Source organism: Tachypleus tridentatus, chromosome 7 (assembly GCF_004210375.1).
Source record: "Tachypleus tridentatus isolate NWPU-2018 chromosome 7, ASM421037v1, whole genome shotgun sequence".
Lineage (NCBI taxonomy): Eukaryota > Metazoa > Arthropoda > Merostomata > Xiphosura > Limulidae > Tachypleus > Tachypleus tridentatus.
This window is the reverse complement of record NC_134831.1, coordinates 83,889,691-83,909,515: the sequence shown is the minus strand read 5'-3', so window position 1 is coordinate 83,909,515 and position 19,825 is coordinate 83,889,691. Positions and strand designations below refer to the sequence as shown.

Genomic DNA, 19,825 nt, shown 5'->3' with positions numbered 1-19,825 from the left:
CTACCTACACATTTTATTATTTATTAGTAAACATTTGTTATTATAATTTGTTATATTTACTAGTGTGTCTTCTTATAATAAAACCACATTGAACTATCTGTTGTAATCAAAGGCCCAGCATGACCAAGCTTGCGACTCCTAATCTGAGGGTCGCGGGTTCGCATCTCCGTCGCGCCAAACATGCTCGCCCTTTCAGCCGTGGGGGCGTTATAATGTTTGGTCAATCCCACTATTCGTTGGTAAAAGAGTAGCCCAAGAGTTGGCGGTGGGTGGTGATGACTAGCTGCCTTCCCTCTAGTCTTACACTGCTAAATTAGGGACGGCTAGCACAGATAGCCCTCGAGTAACCTACATACACAGTTTTGTATTTATAAAAATCTATCTACACAGTTCCTTATTTTATAGTAAAAGTCTATTTTTATAGTTTATTATTAGCACTTGGTAATTCGAACCAGGTACTGATTGGCTGCTTCAGGGATGAGGAAGTCAATGACGATGACGTAATAATTCCAAAATTTCCCATCAGTGTCACATTCTTACCACGCGTTGCTAGACCACCATAACACGCGCTCACGATGTCGCATGTTGCCACTACGGGCGCATCGTTAGGGATAATTACGTAACAGTACCACAAAGAAAGAGCGAATTACTAGACTGGGATTACTCACATAAATCATGTTTCACTATGAATATAACTAATCATCGACTTATTAATTAATTAAATAATCCTGTAAGGACGTTTAACTCTAATTGATAAATTAATTACAGTAAGTGTTCATAAAAAAGTATTCTTAAGACTTATTCATTAGTTAATTAATTTGTCATAAAAAATACTTATCGATAAATTACTATTTACATTTTTTATCACAGAAGAACGAGGCCCTGAATGGCTAGGTGGTTAGGACGTTCAACTCCTAACCTGAGGGTTGCAAGTTTTAGTCCCTGTAAAATGATATATACATTATAATGTAACGGTCAATCCCACTATTCGTTGGTGAAAGAGTAGGTTAAGAGTTGGCAGTTGGTGGTGATGACTAGCTGCTTTCCTTCTAGTCTTACACTGCTAAATTAGGGACGGCTAGCGCAGATAGCCCTCGTGTAGCTTTGCGTAGTTCAAAACGCCAAACTTATAAAAACAATGTACAATTAATAAAATTTCAACTAGCTTGACTTGGCAAAACAATTTACTTTATCATACAATCAATGTTTATGTTTAATTACCACTAGTTTAACGATTGTCGGTAGGATTTCTAAAATATATGTAGTGACGGTGCTTGCACATGTGATCAACATCAGATATTATCTAACGTAACATATCTGAATGAAATGAAAACTTAAATTAATTACTGTTTCAAAATAACAACACTTATTAGAAACCTGCGAAGACTACATTAGTGACGTAACATGTTCGAAACACAGTTTCCGTTGTCTTAACAAATGGTTAGAAAAAAGATAACTATCTCAAGGGTTGTTCAACAAATTACTTTATTGATATAGAAAATACTTAACATAATAAAACTTAGCATTTTCTATAGATCATTTACTTTGAGTTCAAACCACACCATACAATTAAAACTTGTTAAACGTTCTGCCACCATTCTATGTCATTATTACTGAAAAAAAAACCGAATAAATAAGAATAAAATTCAAAGCACTTTTCATCAGAAACACTTCAGTCAAACTTTAATACTGATCTACTCTGACGTGGATTCACGTGATTAGTGACGCATAACTTTTGAAAATAAAGTTAACCTTGGGCTAGTCTAATACGTGCTGTATAAAATTGTTTTATCTCATTATTAGTCATCTACAAATATCACCACAATACCGAAAATTTGTTGAGAATCATTACTGTAAAAAAACCTTGATCTATAAGTGAAGTAATTTGTCATTTACACTTCCTCAAAAGTAAAGGTAGCAGAGTTTTGTGATTTTATTATATGAAACTCACTTCTCATCATAGAATAACATACAGAAATCTTTAGTATATGCAAGTAAAATCTCAGACTTACGTACAACACATAAAACATTTGTTAAGAAAACTTCTAAATACACTATGAAACTACTTACGATGATTTTATTGTCCATAAAAATGTCTAGCTTAGTCTTTTATAGTTAAATCACAAGCCATGATGTTAGTTTCTAACAAACCTCTATTTCTGATAAATTTAATAGCTGGATCTGAATCGCCTGTCGTCATAAAGTGCTGTGTAAAGATCTATTTTTTGTTATTAAGCACGGATTAATTCTACATGACGTTACCTAACAACAGTTCTATGAATTATTTGAATAATAATACCATAATAAAGTATATCACTTATTTTCTGAGATTTATTAACCTTGAAGATTCGTGGGAAGTGGTCTTGGTCGAATTACAGTATCCACATAGTTGGCATAACGTGCTAATGGTACAGGATAGAAATCATACTTATGTTAGACCAGGTCATTACGAAGATCCTAAAGATTTGAATAGAATCTTAAGCCAAGTAGACTATACACTTTCCAAACCTGGAATGAGTTTATATTTACTTATGATTCATTCATATGACAAGTAAGTATGAACGTAAATGTTGGAACCTCTACAACACTTGATTGAGTTCTCTCAGTTATACCTAAAGTAATAACAATCTAAAGATAGCCAAGCTCACTATAGCAACATATACTGTTAATACACATGGCGGATTTTCTTCACTCTGTGTTTACCGTGGAATCTAATATTGTTGGTGATGTGTATGTACCATTAATACGAATTGTTCAGGTTAAAGGTCAGGGTAGAGACATGATCATTGAGACATTTACAAATCTTCAATACAGACTCATGTCTGAAAAAAAAGTCAGACTATACAGATCGGTATAAAGGACGACATTGGTCGACGTATTTCATATAAAAAAGGATAAATATACACATGACTGTTAGTTCATTCTCTGTTTTCTGAACTGAAAATACACTTCAATGATAAACTCATCTCTTCGTCTCACAACATTTACGAGCATAAGGTCTACATTTAAACTTCACTGAGTTATAATGGTGAAGACAAAAGAAGTCTTTTGACATCGTCCATGTGGATAAAACACATTTCGCGATATTGACATGAGAACGATGGTATCAAAGACCGACATTAGAATCACGTGGCAGCCAAACAGTCGACATGATCGACATTTAACACTAATAGATAAGAAGGAAGGCAGCTAGTCAACAACTCCCACTGATAATTCTTGGGGTAATATTTTACCAAAGAACAGTGGGATTTATCATGATATTACAATGCTCCAGCAGCTGAAAGGGAAAGCACGTTCTGCGGAGGAATCTCCAACCTGTGTCCCCAGATTGCGAGCCGAGTGCCCAAACAACCTGACCTTATCAGCCCTATATTAAAAGGTAAGAAAGTTATATTTCAGCTTCACTTAAATGCTATAAACTTCTATTCACTGTGTTCTGAGCGTAGGAATCAGTTGTTTGTTTGTATAATTTTGTGCAAAGGGCTACCAACGGTATTATTATTCATTTGGAGCTAATAAACTACAGGGAAGTAGGTTAATCAGCAACACCAACTCCAACTCTTGGATTACTCTCAGGTGACCTGATAGTGGGAATTGACCATCATCTTCATAATACACACACGAATCATCCTTGGCTTTGGCAGTAACGGGACTGGAACAAGAGAATTAAAAACCTGTGGTATGATACACTAACCACTCACCTTAGTTCGGTTATATTTTCTTTTGCTTCAGAAAAAAATCGTTTGCTTTTCTCGAAAACACTATATCATTGCTTTAGCGTAAATATATTTCCGTAATGCACTATGTAAGCAAACCTCACGATCCAAGAAGTAGCTAACTTATTGCACAAGCTGTTTTTGATCGTTTTCTTGCTGGTTAAAGTCCCTCTATAAATACGTAGAACAAAAATCTTCTTGATCGACATGCTTTTTTCAACAAAATATCTGATTTCATTTTAAAGGACATCCAATATTCAACATACATAGACTTAATGTTGATATGTAAGTGTTTAATATCTCTATCAAAAAGATTCATATTGACAGTTATACGTAAGTTGTGTATAGAAACATACTTGAGTATACATATCTTAAATAATTAGGTGTGTTATAAATTCATGTTTAGAGTCAGACATTTCATAAGGTACTTTATGAGTCTGCATTATTTAGATATATCCTTCTGTTTCGGTTTATTTAGAAAAAACATGCACAGAAAAAGTCCAGTTTACGTTTTCAAAAAGTTACTTGTTTTAAAATCAAATTCAGATGCAATTCATTTAAGATTTCGTTTCTGATATCCTACATTAACAGCATCCTATTGTTTGATAAATTGACAGTTAACTAAAAACAGTTGAGGAATTACTAAAACCTGATCTCAATGGTAGTCAGCTAAATTAGTAGGCCTGACAAGGCCTAGTAGTTACAGTGCTCAGTTCGCAATCTGCAGGTCGTGGGTTCGAATTACTGTCACCCAACATGTTCACTTTTGCAGCTGTGGGAGTGTTTAAATATGATAGCCAATCCAACTATTCTTTGGTAATTCAACAGTGGGCGGTGAATTGTGACGACTAGCTACTTATCTCTAGTCTATCATTGTTAAATTAGGAACAGCTAGCGCAGATAGCCTTCGTGCAACTTTGCGAGACATTCAGTACAATAAGGTAATATATTTTTGACTAATGTAAGATAATAACAGTTAGTATTCTACGTCACTTGGCATCTACTTCTCTGTTGAGATTGAATAATATTTTTATATCTTAAAAAATTGAAAAATATCAAACAATCTCACACATAAGATATGATATTCCCTGGTCTTCCCTCACCTCTATCATAATTATTTCCTTATCCTGAAATTGTGTTCAAAATAAATCTTTTATATTAAATTTTACATTTCAATTGACATTTTTTTTCTGATTTCCTAATTTAACTTTCTACCAACTCTCATGATCCACAAATGATCCAAATCTCCCGTCAGAGAAGTTAATATAAACTTCTTAAATTAATAATGCTTTTTTAAACATTTCATCTGTGATATTCTTTGTGAGTTAATCTGGTATTTCACCTACGATCGCTTATTTTTCAAGGAAAACTTCTAAGTTGAACATGTAAAGACATTGTATTTGGAACATTTCCACACTTGATCAGTTTCTTCACTTTTATCAGGTAATAACGTCGTGAATAATATAAATTTATTTATCTGTGAAAAATGTATAAGGAACAACTCTAAGTAATGACTGACATCTGGTGTTAAAAGTATTACCTATGGAGAAATTGAAGAACAATAACTATGACAAATAGAAAATAAACAGTTAAGATTTAAGCTTTTATACATACTGATACGTCAAACCTAGGTCTTTGTAACTGTACAACTATAAATATATTATACATTGTTGTTTAAAAATATTTAAGATTAAATAATTACTTGAATTTAATAAACATAAGAAAAGAGCACAATTATTGGTACGACATAGAAAAATAAAATTCTCAGATTTGAAATATTACGTTAAATAATAACTGGTAGCGAATAATAGAGAAAATAACTTTTCTTTTACTGACCTAATTGTTCGTCAACTGATGATATAATGATATTTTTCGCAACTGGTGTTTATACACCGTTGAATGATTGTTAGCCATTGTTTACAATGTACCATCAACTGCTTTTAACAAAACAATGTAAATCAAATTTATTGTACTGAAGAATGCTTTAAGTTAGGGTATACTTTGATAATAGTGTCAATGTTATATTAAGTTAATTTGAAAAAGTAATACATATCCTTATACGACATATGTGCCATCTTTCTTTACATGCCCACCTGATTTTAAAACAAAGCTATAGTATTTCAAGCCCTCAACTTAAATATATAAATTTCTATGAGATTGTAATCCACTGTAGACAAAACATGTTCAATAGTGAATTAAGATCTGAACTTAACTTTATTTGGAAGTTGTTGTTGTTTTTTTTCGAATTAGTTAGTGGACATTGACCTCCTTTCTGACCGATTTTATTCTAAACATAAAAAATATAACCTGTTATACCTTGAATCTTTGAAGCAACATCGAAGCGAGCATTACAATATTATTTCCAAGATATTTATGGCCTAGCGCGTTAAGGCGTGCACTTCGTAATCTGAGGGTCGCGGGTTCGCGCCCAAGTCGTGCCAAAACATGCTCGCCCTCCCAGCCGTGGGGGCGTTATAATGTGACGGTCAATCCCACTATTCGTTGGTAAAAGAGTAGCCCAAGACTTGGCGGTGGGTGGTGATGACTAGCTGTCTTCCCTCTAGTCTTACACTGCTAAATTAGGGACGGCTAGCACAGATAGCTCTCGAGTTGCTTTGTGCGAAATTTCAAAACAAACCTAGATATTTATTATATAAGATCACTGATGTCAGATAATAATTGTTTAAATGTGTTATTAGCTGCTTTCTTTCTAATCTATGGGCTTATACTAGCGATAACTAACACAAAAAGCCCTTGTGTAGTTTTACGCAAATATTCGAGAAGAAATAGACAACTTTACAATTGATATGAAAGTTGGACAAATGTTATTGTTGTTAAGCTCATTGTAACTTAAGTTACTACAGTTGCCACATTTCCCTATATAGTGGGATTTTTTACAGTGCGGAAGCTTCAGATGATGCTGTGTTTTGTCAGTACATCTTCTGCTGCTGTTCTCACGTATTTTTCTAACAATATTTTTATAAATCGGTCCTTTTTTAATCCTTCAATGTTAACTTAATCATCACTATGTTTGTTGAAACACTGATCTTCTCGTCTACACATTCGTAACTACTGTATTCTCCAAGTTTTAATAAATGTTATTAAATTCTCCTCTCGGTAGGTTCATAAATCTCCCAACCTGATGGAAAAACAACAACGTTTTGAAAAAAAGAAATAAAGGAACAGTTATTTACAGTGAATTAAAAAAATTATGAGCTGTTAAAATTTAAATTAAAAACAGAGATATTTGTATTTCAAAGAAACAAATGTGTTAATAAAGATAATTGAATATATGGATATGGAGAACAAAATCATAACATTAAAGTAATTTACATATATATATCAATGTTGTATTAGAGTACGAAGATGGATAAGATAATGGTCAATGGAAAAGTTGCAAGGAAAACGAAAACTTATTTTGTTGGTATGGTGGATAATTTGATGTATTGTAAATTCACATTGTTTTTATGGAGTTAAGGGTGATATTGTTTATCTAAAATTGTTATTTTAATGGAGTTAATCGATAGACACCATTTGCAGAATTGACCGCCATATTGTAACGGGTCCATGGCTAAAAAGGTGAGTATGATTGGTGTGATGGAGGATTCGAATCTTTAATCCTCGAATTACAACTTGAGCGCCCTAACCAACTGGCTAAGCCAAGCCTGGAAAGATAAGTACCCTCAGCTAATGTTGATAAAAATATGATAAATGTTTATATAAATAGTTTGATAATTATAGAGATATGTTAAAACAAGATATTAAAGTTACGTTTTTCGATATTTAGTTTGATTTCATCGATATTAACTAAATTACTCTATTTAAGTTGTATTTGTTTTGTCACAAATTGTAAAGGGTAAATCCTACCTATTGTTATTAACTGTCCTTTTTTCCTGTTTGACTCACATAATAAAGACATAATAAAATATTGTAAAGACCATAGTTATGCATACAAAATATTTTGTATACAGATGTGATTAAAAACACATCGTATTGATTTCCTCCTGATATTGGGGTTACGAGTGATAACGAATTGACGTCGAAGTCGGCGTCTTTCTGTGATTGTTTGATGTATCTCTGGATTGAATTTCCACGAGTTGGGGTTGTTATTGCGTTTCTTAGAGGGTATTGCGTCGTTAGGAGCCTGGTTAATGGAATTCGTTATTTGGATCGCATTGTTTTCAATTTCATTTACGTTAGAGACTTCAGTCAATAATGGCGGTAATGGATTCCCAATGTGATGGTTAATGTGGGTCCAGTCTGCGTGTGAGTAATCGTATATTGGTTAATGTACACTAGTGCCAGGCTTAACTTTGGGGAAAATATCTATAGAGACAAGGTAGTGGTCTCGTCCGACGTCTTTAAGGACCTGAAAGTTACGGAATTGGTGTGATTGGCCCAAACGGGTTATGACGAGGTTTAAGATGTCTCCACTGCCATCATAGTGCGTGTGGGTAGCTTGATTGTTGTTTAGTGTAACTAGATTATTGTTCTCTAGGAATTTACGAAGAATGGTGTTATTACTGTTGGTGGTTCAGCAGTTGAAGTCAGTGTGTTTGCTGTTAAGATCACCTATGACAATGTTGTTAGAGAATGTGTTGTAAATATTTTGCAGCATGGTTGTGTCAGGTTTAGTTCGGGGAGATACGTAAATGAAGATCATTGATATAGGATGAAGCTGTGTTGTTTGTATTTGACAAGTGATTAATTCATTACTTGTGATGAGCGAGAGCTTTGGTAAAGAGGTCATGTTGTTTTTGAAATATAATATGCCGATGGGTCTGCGGTATTTACTAAGTGGTTTGTGTTGTAGCCTTGGATATTAAATTTGTTTTTCCTTAAGTAGAGTTTCGTTCATGCATAAGATATCAATGTTAGTAGCCTTAATTAGTTGGAATAATTCGTATTTTTTCCCGTGTACACTGCCTCGGATGTTTACATGTGTAAGTATTACCATTATAAAAAAAGGAAAAGGACTTACCTGAGGTGTAGGCTTACATGAGTTTCCTTTTTCTGGGTGGCAAGTTTTCTTTCCAGCAGTCTGACAAAGTGTACGAAATTAACGATAGTATCGGTGTGATAGTAGGTCTCGGTGGTTTTGCATGCTAGGTGAGGGATCATGATCTTTGTCGAAGCTGTCATAGCAGAGTTGAAAAAGGACATCGGCAATGAAGAGCACGATTGTACACAGGATATCACCAATGTCCTAGATCACTTTTTGTTTGTTTACTGCATGCAATTGCATATGTTGTTTTTTACCTGGGTTTTCTATGGGCGCATTTTCTCGATGGGAGGTTGGTTTCTGGTGGACTCCGTGAGCATTGGTTCTGCAAACCGGATGGACTTCTTGGCTGTAGAATGTTAGTTGGGCTCGGTGTTGAAGTTCGTCGGGGTTGTAGAACTGACTTGAATTTGGGGCAGCCCCGATATGAAGCAGGAATAGGACCGTTGTAGTTATCACAAAGGGTTACTTGTCTTTCGTTGGGGCAGGTTGAGACTTGGTGTGGTCCTCCACATCTGGCACACCAAACAGGGTACCTGCAAGCGGCCGTGGTGGCCCAAAACGTTAAAACTTGTAGCAGTGGATGATCTTTGGTCCTAGATCCTTGACTTTTTCTACCTGTTGGAGTGTGTAGACGAGTAACACACTAGATATCAGATTCTCAACCTGTTTAACATCAGGGGTGTTGATTCTTAGACGAGTAACACACTTGTTATCAGATTCTCAACCTGTTTAACATCAGCGATGTTGATTCTTAGACGAGTAACACACTTGTTATCAGATTCTCAACCTGTTTAACATCAGGGATGTTGATTCTTAGACGAGTAACACACTCGATATCAGATTCTCAACCTGTTTAACATCAGGGATGTTGATTCTTAGACGAGTAACACACTTGTTATCAGATTCTCAACCTGTTTAACATCAGGGATGTTGATTCTTAGACGAGTAACACACTCGATATCATATTCTCAACCTGTTTAACATCAGGGATGTTGATTCTTAGACGAGTAACACACTTGTTAACAGATTTTCAACCTGTTTAACATCAGGGATGTTGATTCTTAGACGAGTAACACACTCGTTATCAGATTCTCAACCTGTTTAACATCAGGGATGTTGATTCTTAGACGAGTAACACACTTGTTATCAGATTTTCAACCTGTTTAACATCAGGGATGGTGATTCTTAGACGAGTAACACACTCGTTATCAGATTCTCAACCTGTTTAACGTCAGGGATGTTGATTCTTAGACGAGTAACACACTCGTTATCAGATTCTCAACCTGTTTAACGTCAGGGATGTTGATTCTTAGACGAGTAACACACTCGTTATCAGATTCTCAACCTGTTTAACATCAGGGATGTTGATTCTTACCAACAGTTAAGGTAGGTCACACCAGGAAGATTGAATTCGTTGTTGTCGGCCTTTTATAGTGTCTTCGTGGATTGCGGAGAGCGTGTTATGATTGGTTGGATAACCACCCTTTCTAATTGGAGAGATTTCCTGTAGATTCAACCAATTGTAGCCACAGGTTACTCACCTATAATTCAGTATCTCTCTTTAGTGAAGGTTTAACAGTTTTAGTATAAATTAATTCTTTGGTTTTACTTGTCATCCAGAATTTGTCTGTATCGATAATTATAGTTTTTTTCCCAGTTTATTCTGTGTCCAGTTGACGTAGCTTGCTCTGCAATGGCTGAATTTTGTGTTTTCATGAGTCTTTTACCATCTTTATGTTCTTTTATTCTTGTCGCGAATTTTCTTCCTGTTTCTCCAATGTATGTTTCGTTGCAGGAACACAGAATTCCTTAGATGACGTTTTTGAGATTCTCTTTGGTATTTTGTTTTTTACTAGAATAGACCTTAAGGCATCGTAAGTTTCCAACGAACTTCTATGTTGAATTTCTTGGTGATGCGTCTGAGATTTTTATTGAAATGTTGCAGATATAGAAGGTAAATGGTGCTAGTGGTGGTGACTTTCTGATCTTTTCTTTGTGTCGTGGTCTTCTTCAAGAAGTTTTTGATGAAGGAATAATAGGTGTAACCATTCTGTTTAAGACTCTCTACGATCTTTTGGCGTTATGCTTCGATGGATATCTTATCGCAAATGTTTTTTGCGCTGTTGTTTAGGCATTGCATTATACCATGTTTTGTCTAGGTTGGATGATTGGACTGGAAGTGTAGGTATTTGCTGGTGTGTGTGAGTTTTTTGTATACACTTGTGGTGATTTGTCTTACTTTCTTGCTGATGTGTATGTTAAGAAATGGTAGACTGTTTTGTTCTTCTATATCCATGATGAAGTGGATTATTTTGTCTACTGAATTGAGATGTTCTGAAAAGGTTGGTAAGTTTTTATGACCGTGGGGCTAAATAACGAAAGTGTCGTTCACATAATGTCTGTAGAAATTTGGTTTTATAGGTGTGGATGAAAAGGCTCTTTCTCCATGAAAGTGTCTGCTAGGATTGGAGACAGTGGTAATCCCATGGCTAGACCATCATTTCAGATATAATGACCACGGTCACCTGGTCCTTCGAAAATAATTACAAGATTTTAGTCGGAAAGTTAGAAGGTGAAGTGATAGCAACAGTTATAATCAAAAGAGATAAAAATGTTCCGTATTTGACCAGATTGTATGTAAGGATAAATCTACGTGGTTTTGGAAAATGGAGTTTAATGATTAAAAGATGTGGTCAACTTGTTAAACAAGAAGGCTATGGAAAAACTGTGTTTTTCTATAAATTGATTAAACACAGATACAATTAAACTGATTTACTTAACGGCTTCAAAGTTCGACAGCAAATAACTTTTTAGAAACGTGTTTCTTTAAGTGGTTTCTTCATTTTTGTTACTGTGATCGATATAACATTTTTGTAAAATTGGTTAAAATAAACTAGCTTTGTTTCATATGTTATGAGTGAGATGGATAACCAGAACTTTCTTGCTTTATTTTAATAAAATTATCAATGTATTTCTTATACAGATCGCTTGATTTTCCAAGGAATTGATAAATCTCAACTCTTGGGCTACTCTTTTACCAACGAATAGTGGGATTGACCGTTACATAATAACGCATATTTGGTGTTACGGGCACTCCAACCCTTGACCCTCAGGAGTCGAGCGTCCTAATCACGTGGCCAATCCGGGTCTCATTCTTCTTCGACAGTAAATGTAAATAGCAATTTATTGATAAGCATCTTTTTAAGAATACTTTTTAAGAACACTTATTAATTTATGAATTAGAGTTAAACATCATTTTCAGGATAATTTAATTAATTAATAAGTTAGTGATTAGTTAAATTTATAGTGAGACTTGTTTTGTGTGAGTCATGAGAACCCAGTAATTCACGCTGTCTTTCTGCTACTATTACGTTTTCATACCGACGATGCGCCCTTGCTGGGAAAATGTTACATCATAGCTGCCTGTTATGATCGCCTGGCAATAGGTACGTAATAACAGGGTACAGATGGGAAATTTTGTAATTGTGATATTGTCATCAATGACCTCCCCTTCCCATCCCTGAAGCAGCCAATCAGTATCTGTTTCCGAATTACCAAGTACTAATAACAAACTATAAACGTAGACTTTTCCTATTAAATAAGGAACCATGTAGACAGATTTTTACCAATAAAAAACTGTGTAGATATGTTAATTAATGTTCACTGATGGTTCAGCGGTTAATATTTGAATTTATACTTTTAAAATAATGGGATCGATTCGAATTGTTGATTAGAACAGATATTTCGATGTGGTATTGTTATAAGAAAACGCGCATTAATAAATAATAAACTGACTAGTTAGACTTCTACTAATAAAAACAAACTGATAAGGTAGGCATTTACTAATAATTAAGTAACTGTACAGACACATTTGAAGTGCTTGTATATTTGAGATTTCTACACAAGATTATCCCAAGAGCAGCCTAGATTACTGCCAAATTATCTGATTTCCATTAATGTATATCTGCCAAAATATATATAGATATATTAATTTATAAAACGTTACACAAAACTGTCACACTTTGCCCTGTTAGCAATTCGCCAAAACACATATGTTTATCAATCATTCAAATATTCAACTATATTTTTATTCAAGCATGTCTGTGAATTAATATGGACTTTTACTTACACCATAATCTACATTTAGAACTTTAAAATATTCTAAAGACAAATATTAGTGACGGTCGATCCATTTTAATGTAAAAGTCAAACCGGTGAAAGAAGTGAGTACCATCTATAGTTGAACAATGCAACTAAATGCCGTACAGTTAAATATGTGTGTTTGTCAAGGGTTTGTAATTTACGCAAATTGTTCAACTTTTTATTTTAAAGTATTAGAAATATAAATGAAGTTTTAATAAACCGTGTTTTAATGTTTTAAACAAACTAATTCATATTACATTAAATATACAACGAAAGCCTCTTTACTTTAAAGCACCATGACACACTATCATACGTTGTGTCGATCTTTTTAAGATGTAAATATTTAAGTTAAAACACTATTTATCCTAATATTAAGCACGAGTTGATTTTCAGCCAAAATAGTTTACTTTGTTTACCTTACTTGTAGCTTCTTTTCTCACAATCTTTGACTTTTATTGAAATACCTTGTGACCTTTTTCAGGCAAAGAGCAAACAAAACATAAAATAGAATATAATATATTTTGAAATTTTTCATTGATCATAAATGGCGTCTATGCAGTACTGAGTGGTTGTTAACCATTATTTTGTTAAAACCAACTGATGATACGCTGTAAACAGTGTTGAGTTACATCAAATTTATTGTATTAAGAATTGTCTAAACTTTATTATAGCATGTTTTAATAACAATGTCGATGTTATTTTAAATTTATTTAAAAATATGATCAAAATCCATATATTTTTAAGGGATTCAACGTATGTGTCATATTTGTTTACATGTCTAACTGAACTTTAAAAAGTTATAACATTTTAAGTCGTCAATTTAAATATATAAATTCATACGAGATTTAAAGTCTCTTTTGAGAAAACCCGATCAACAGTGAATTAAAACCAGAACTGATCTTTATGTTGAAGTAATTTTGTTTACGAATTAGTAAGTGGATATTGACCCTTTTTGGGCCGACTTTACTCTAAATATATAAAACATACCCTAGTATACCCTGTTATCAAAGAAAATACGAAGGTGCTCTTTTACGGTGGAATATTGAGCCCCAGTCGTATGTGTTTGGACTCATACCGCTATAACCGGGTTTCAATACCCATATATTGAAATAAAATAAATAAAACAATCTGTGTGTTTTATTTGTTACAGTAAAGCCATGTCATGCTATCTACTGTGTTCACCTGAGGAAATCAAATATCTGATTTTAGCGTTTTTAATCTGAATACTTATCTCTGTCTCACTGGGAGACTTAATCAATATTCCATTCATCAGCTATATAATTCAAGATAGGTTCAGATTTTAGGTACTATAATAATAAATTTTAATCAATTTTAAAAAAGAGTCAAAAATACCCTTCTCACTTTTCCATTTTTCATGAGAAGTCTTGAAGTTATAATATACTCAGTATGATGGATGCACACAATCACTTTTGCTTCCGCCATAATGATTTTTTTTCGAAGGATTTTTTTTAACATTTCGCGAAAAATCAAAGTAATAAAAGTACATGTAAAATATCTTAACTACCATAAACATTTTTGTTAAAGGTAACATATTTGGTAAATGAATAAACCTCTATATCTTTTCTGGGCGCCATTTTGGTGTACTGGTGTACTGTTTGAGTAACTTCTATACAAGTAGTCGTATGTTCAAATGTAGATGTATCTATACAATAATGGAACTGTTTTATAAATAATAACTGAAATAATAAAATACTTATATCTTTTATAATAAGTATAATGTTTATTTTTTAATCAGTGAAATTCGTAAAAAAATTCAACAGATTTTAGATATCTCACTTACGACTTTTTGTTCTGCTTCTCTTCAGAAATAAGCTACATATCACAAAATAATAAATGTAAGTGAAACAAAATAGTTAAGGTTTATTTAGATCATAAAGAAGGAAAACTGTTTCGCTAATATTTATAAAAAATATATTAATACATCAACATTATTAATACTAGAAAGGTTAAAGCATCAACCAGACATAAAAATCATATTAGTTTCGATAGGTAAAACTGAAAACCTTTTTGGAACAGAATAAAACTGTCATTAGGTCATTACGAATATGACTACATTATCTTCTATGTTTAGATTCAAACCGGTTCAGAAGAGTCAATGTACACTTTTCAATTTCACAGAAAAACAAAAAGGATAAAACTTCACAATAGTGTTGAATCCACATCTCACTTCATTGTTGAGAAGATTTTTTTTCTATTTGGTGTTACGCTGGTGAAAGAAGTCTGATTCATCGAAGGTTTTCTTCGATCAGTATTAATTTTGTGGTTAGTCGTGTGAACATGTAAGAATAAATCCCGTGTGTCAACTTTCTTCCAACGATATAGTTTTCATGATTTTTTACTCTTGTTGAAACAAATTAAAATTTTTGATCAGCACAAATGCGGTTGAAGGCTATATTATTCTAGTAAATACCCTAACTGTAGTGCTCTTCTGTCTTAACAGGCCCATTGTTAAATTTATTTGAAAGTTTATTTATTGACTTATAAGTTTGTTTAATTTTATTCCATCTTCTTTGTTTGTTTGTTTTAAATGAAACACAAAGCAATGCAATGTATTATCTCTGTTCTCCCCACCACAGGTATTGAAACAACGTTTGTAGAGGCGTGAGTCCGAAGACATACCATGGGATTCATTTTTCCACATTAAAAGATCACCTACGAATTTTGTTTGATATTAAAGAATACTATGATATATTTTATATGTTTAGAGTAAAATCTTGCAAAAAAGAGTCAAAATTCACTTACTAATTGGTAAAAAAATACTTCCACATAAAGTTAAGTTCTGGTCTTAATTCACTGCTGATCGGGTTTTTTCTGAAGTGCATAACAATCTCATATAAATTTATACATTTAAATTGAGGACTTTAAGTAGTATATATTTCTAAAATTAAGTTAGGCATGTAAAAACATGATACATATGTTGTATACCTTATAAATATATTAACTTTCATCACGCTTTTAAATTAATTCAATTTGACATCGACACTGTTATTAAAGCATGCTATAACAAAGAAAAGTTTAGGCAATTCTCAATACAATAAATTTGTTGTAACTCAACATTGTTTATAATGTACTATCGGTCAGTTTTAACAAAGTAATTGTGAACAACCACCATTTATGAAAAAAATATCAAAATGTCAACATATTCGACTTAAACTAAAATCATTAAAAGAAAACTTATTTTCTACTTTATTCATTACCAATTATTATTTAATATAATATTTGAAATCTAAACATTTTATTTTTATGTGTAGCACCTATGACTATACTCTTTTCTTATGTTTATTAAATTCAGGTAATTATTGGATCTTAAATATTTTTAATTAAGAGGTACAAAGTTTGGTGTATCAGTGTGTTTAAAAGTTTAAATCTTAACTGTTTATTTTCCATTTGTCACAGTTATTGTTCGACAATTTCTACATAGTTCGAAACTTTAACACCAAATGTTGTTTATTTTAAGTAACGCTGATTTGGTTTGTTTTCAGTTTTGTGCAAAGCTACGCGAGGGCTACCTGCGCTAGTCGTCCCTAATTTAGCAGTGTAAGACTAGAGGGACGGCAGCAAGTCATCACCGCCCACCGCCAACTCTTGAGTAACTCTTTTACCAACGAATCGTGTGATTGACCGTAACATTATAACGTCCCCACGGCTGAGAGGGCAAGCATGTTTGGTGTTACGGGGATTCGAGCCTGCGGACCTCGGATTACGAGTCGAGTGCATTAACCACCTGGCCATGCCAAGCCGTGATTCTTGATTAGACAATTTCTCCGGAAAAACAAATTTATATTAATAAATAAATTTATATTATTCTGTACATTGTTGCCCAATAAAGGTGGAGAGACTGATCAAGTATAGAAATATTTCAAAGACAATTTTTTTACACGTTAAACTTAGATATTTTCTTTATAAGAAAATAAAAGTATTATTAATTTAAGAAATTTATATTGACTTCTCTGACGGGAGATTTATATCATTAGTGGATCAACAGAGTTCGTAGAAAGTTAAATTAGGAAATCGGAAGAACAAATTCTCAACTGAAATCTATAAAATTAATATAAAGAATTGATTTTAAATACCAATTAAGATAAAGAAATGTTTATGATAGAGGTAGAACCTTTAAGAGACGATCAGGGAATATATCTTATGAATGAGATTGTTTGGTTAACAGAGTTTATTATTTCTTCAATTTGCAAAGATATAAATGATGTTCCTTAACCTGAACAGAGATAGTGAACACCAATGGTTGTTTTAAATGGTACAACAAACGATAAATTTATAATGAAGTTTCATTTTTCATAACTACCTATTTTTCTTGAAAATATAAAGCTAATAAAATATAAATTAAAATAACTTTTAGGTATGGATGTATGAGGTTCTGGCCTTAATTACTGTCAACAAACCTTGTTGAATGTGTTAACCAAAAATCCTGAATTATAATATTAATAATTTAAGTGGAAAAGTGAGTGAGAAAATTAGACCAGTACTGTTCTTTATCACATCAAATTTACTACTTTAAAGCCACAAGTTTCATGTTTATACTTTTAAATAATATAAATAAGTTCTGCCTTACTTTGAAGACGTTTAAATATTTTGTTGTAGTTATTGGTGTAAGAAATATTTCTTCCATGTATCATATAACAATTTTGTAAATGTACACTTTAGCGACCCATTTTCAATATCTAAAGTTTGTGATGGTATAACTGTATTTCTCTAGTAGTTGTATCCATATGAACACTAATTTTTTATCGCAGTCAACCATAAATTACAAGATATCTTTGCTCAGTATATCCTAGCTGTACATAAAAATAAAAATTTGCCATTTATCCAATCTTTTTTCATGGTATTGGCGATGTTGGAGCTGTTACAATAGCTTTATAGCATTAAAGTCGAAAAGTAGAATGAAAATTTTATCACTGTTGCATTATTGAACACTGAATTCTTAAGAGGTGTGGGGTGTTTGTAAACTGTGCTTTAGTCCAAAATTTGCATTATATTTCAAGTAGAAGTCGCATTACAGTTTCCACCGGTTGATTCTGTTCTTGAAGTTATTATTTAACAGATGTCTACAGCTATCAATGTCAACAACTAATTTTAACATCAAGAAACTTTACGTCTATCAAAGATGGTACATAAATTTAAAGACAGTGTTAAAGTTCTGGACAAAGTGGATGATTTCGTTTATGGTTCATATGTAATCTGAACTAATTCCCAGTAAGAACTGGTCAGAGGGTTATAAACGTATATTTCGTTTTAAAAATGTTCAAGGGAAATAAACCTAGTATACATGAATATAAATGAAGTTTTAATAAACTGTGTTTTTAATGTTTTTAACAAACTAATACATATTAAATTAAATACGTTTTCTACACAGTGTAAGCCTGTTTACTTCAAAGCACATTACATCCTATCGTACCTTGTCTTGTACTTTATAACATGTAAAAATTTAAGGATTATAAACGAAAATTTCGTTTCAAATGTGTGCCAGGTAAATAAATTTAGAATTTATTAAAGATGTCGCCGCTGTTGTTTTCTTGCACGTGCCTTTTATGTGAACGTTCGATATTTAATGCATTCTATTAGCCAATCCGGTTTTTGGTGTGTATATTTCTTTTAGTTCAAGAAAAAAAATGTAATTTTTCAAAATATCGTTTGGAAATAGCAAATTTATTTTTATGTAACATTATTTTGAATAACACAAGAAGCGTAGTACGAAACTTTTATCCATGTGAACATTTGCAATAGTTGATTCGTTGACAAGTGTATATATATATATACACGTTCGAAAGATATAATACATTGGTAATGCCCACAATGTTTGAAATACTAATCAAATTACATATATTTAAGTTATATCTAAATTGAACATTCGAAATAATTACAATTCTCAAATTATCACATATCTTTTAAAAGGTATTTCAGTATGGTCTTTAGGTACCACTGATATTAATAGATAGTGCACAAATTAGTGAATGCGGTTTCTCAAAATTTAAATGTGTTTTTTTTATAATGTATTATCTTTTTCTAACACTAGATGACACGAGAATATACAGAGTTACCTTTTCACTTATGTTCTCGAAAGTTATAAAATAATGAAATATATTCACCCTGAAAATTTTGATTCCTATAGAAAGATAGAAATGCTCCCAATGAAAGTGAATCACTGAGCTTGAATCTCATATTTTTGTATTACAGGCGATAAACGTATACCTTAATGTAAGATTATCTGGAAAAACAGTGAGAACATGTTTAATCAAAATACTTAGAGACCACAACTTGAACTGTTGTGTCTTTTCTTCAACAGAACTGTAATGTTGTTTACTAAGAATAGAACTGAAGTATTATTTTCTCGGAACCAAACTACAATGTTATTTTGTTAGGAAAATATTGGAAAGTTGTCTTTTCAGTACAGCAGTTATGGTGTTATTCTGTACTAAGACATTTTTATTAAAGTGGAAAATAATTAACGTGGAAAATATAGTTTACATAAATAATTATATATTAAGCTTTTACACCATAATATCTCTGTTGTGTAAGTGTTTGAACTATTTCAATAATAATATATATGAAACATTGATATAATCCCAGACTTCACACGAAACCTTTTGTCTGGCAGGCCTTAAAAGGTTAGGACCAGTCAACAGACGTAATTCATTGGAATCAAGAAACTTTCGGATATAAAACTGTTCCATATTCAACAATACCAACACATCTTATAAATATTACCAGTTTTTGACCAGATAAAGAAACATCGCTACAGTTTCTTAGAGAAAACAAAAACAGTAACTCATACTATGTTTGTGGCCACACATTATGCAAAAAATAATCATTATCCTGATGGACTATCTGTGGAATTCTATTATTCTAAGTGGAATGTTTTAAATCCTTATTTTATGAGTGTCTTAATATTTCCCTTCCACAAGGATGTGTTTCTCATATAACATCT

The 19,825-nt window shown here is 32.5% G+C and overlaps 1 long non-coding RNA gene across 3 annotated transcripts; it reads left to right on the top strand.

Annotated features, from left to right (window-relative positions):
- The first annotated feature begins 350 nt into the window (after positions 1 to 350).
- Positions 351 to 18,362, top strand: LOC143256073 (uncharacterized). 3 transcript variants are annotated; one of them, XR_013030990.1, is made up of 3 exons: positions 351 to 3,379; positions 11,705 to 11,892; positions 16,368 to 18,362. It is a non-coding gene; the product is annotated as an uncharacterized LOC143256073 (long non-coding RNA). The 3 variants fall into 3 exon arrangements; XR_013030989.1 differs by having other exon boundaries at positions 7,257 to 11,892; XR_013030991.1 differs by lacking the exon at positions 351 to 3,379 and adding an exon at positions 3,846 to 4,657 and having other exon boundaries at positions 7,257 to 11,892.
- The last annotated feature ends 1,463 nt before the right edge of the window (positions 18,363 to 19,825 follow it).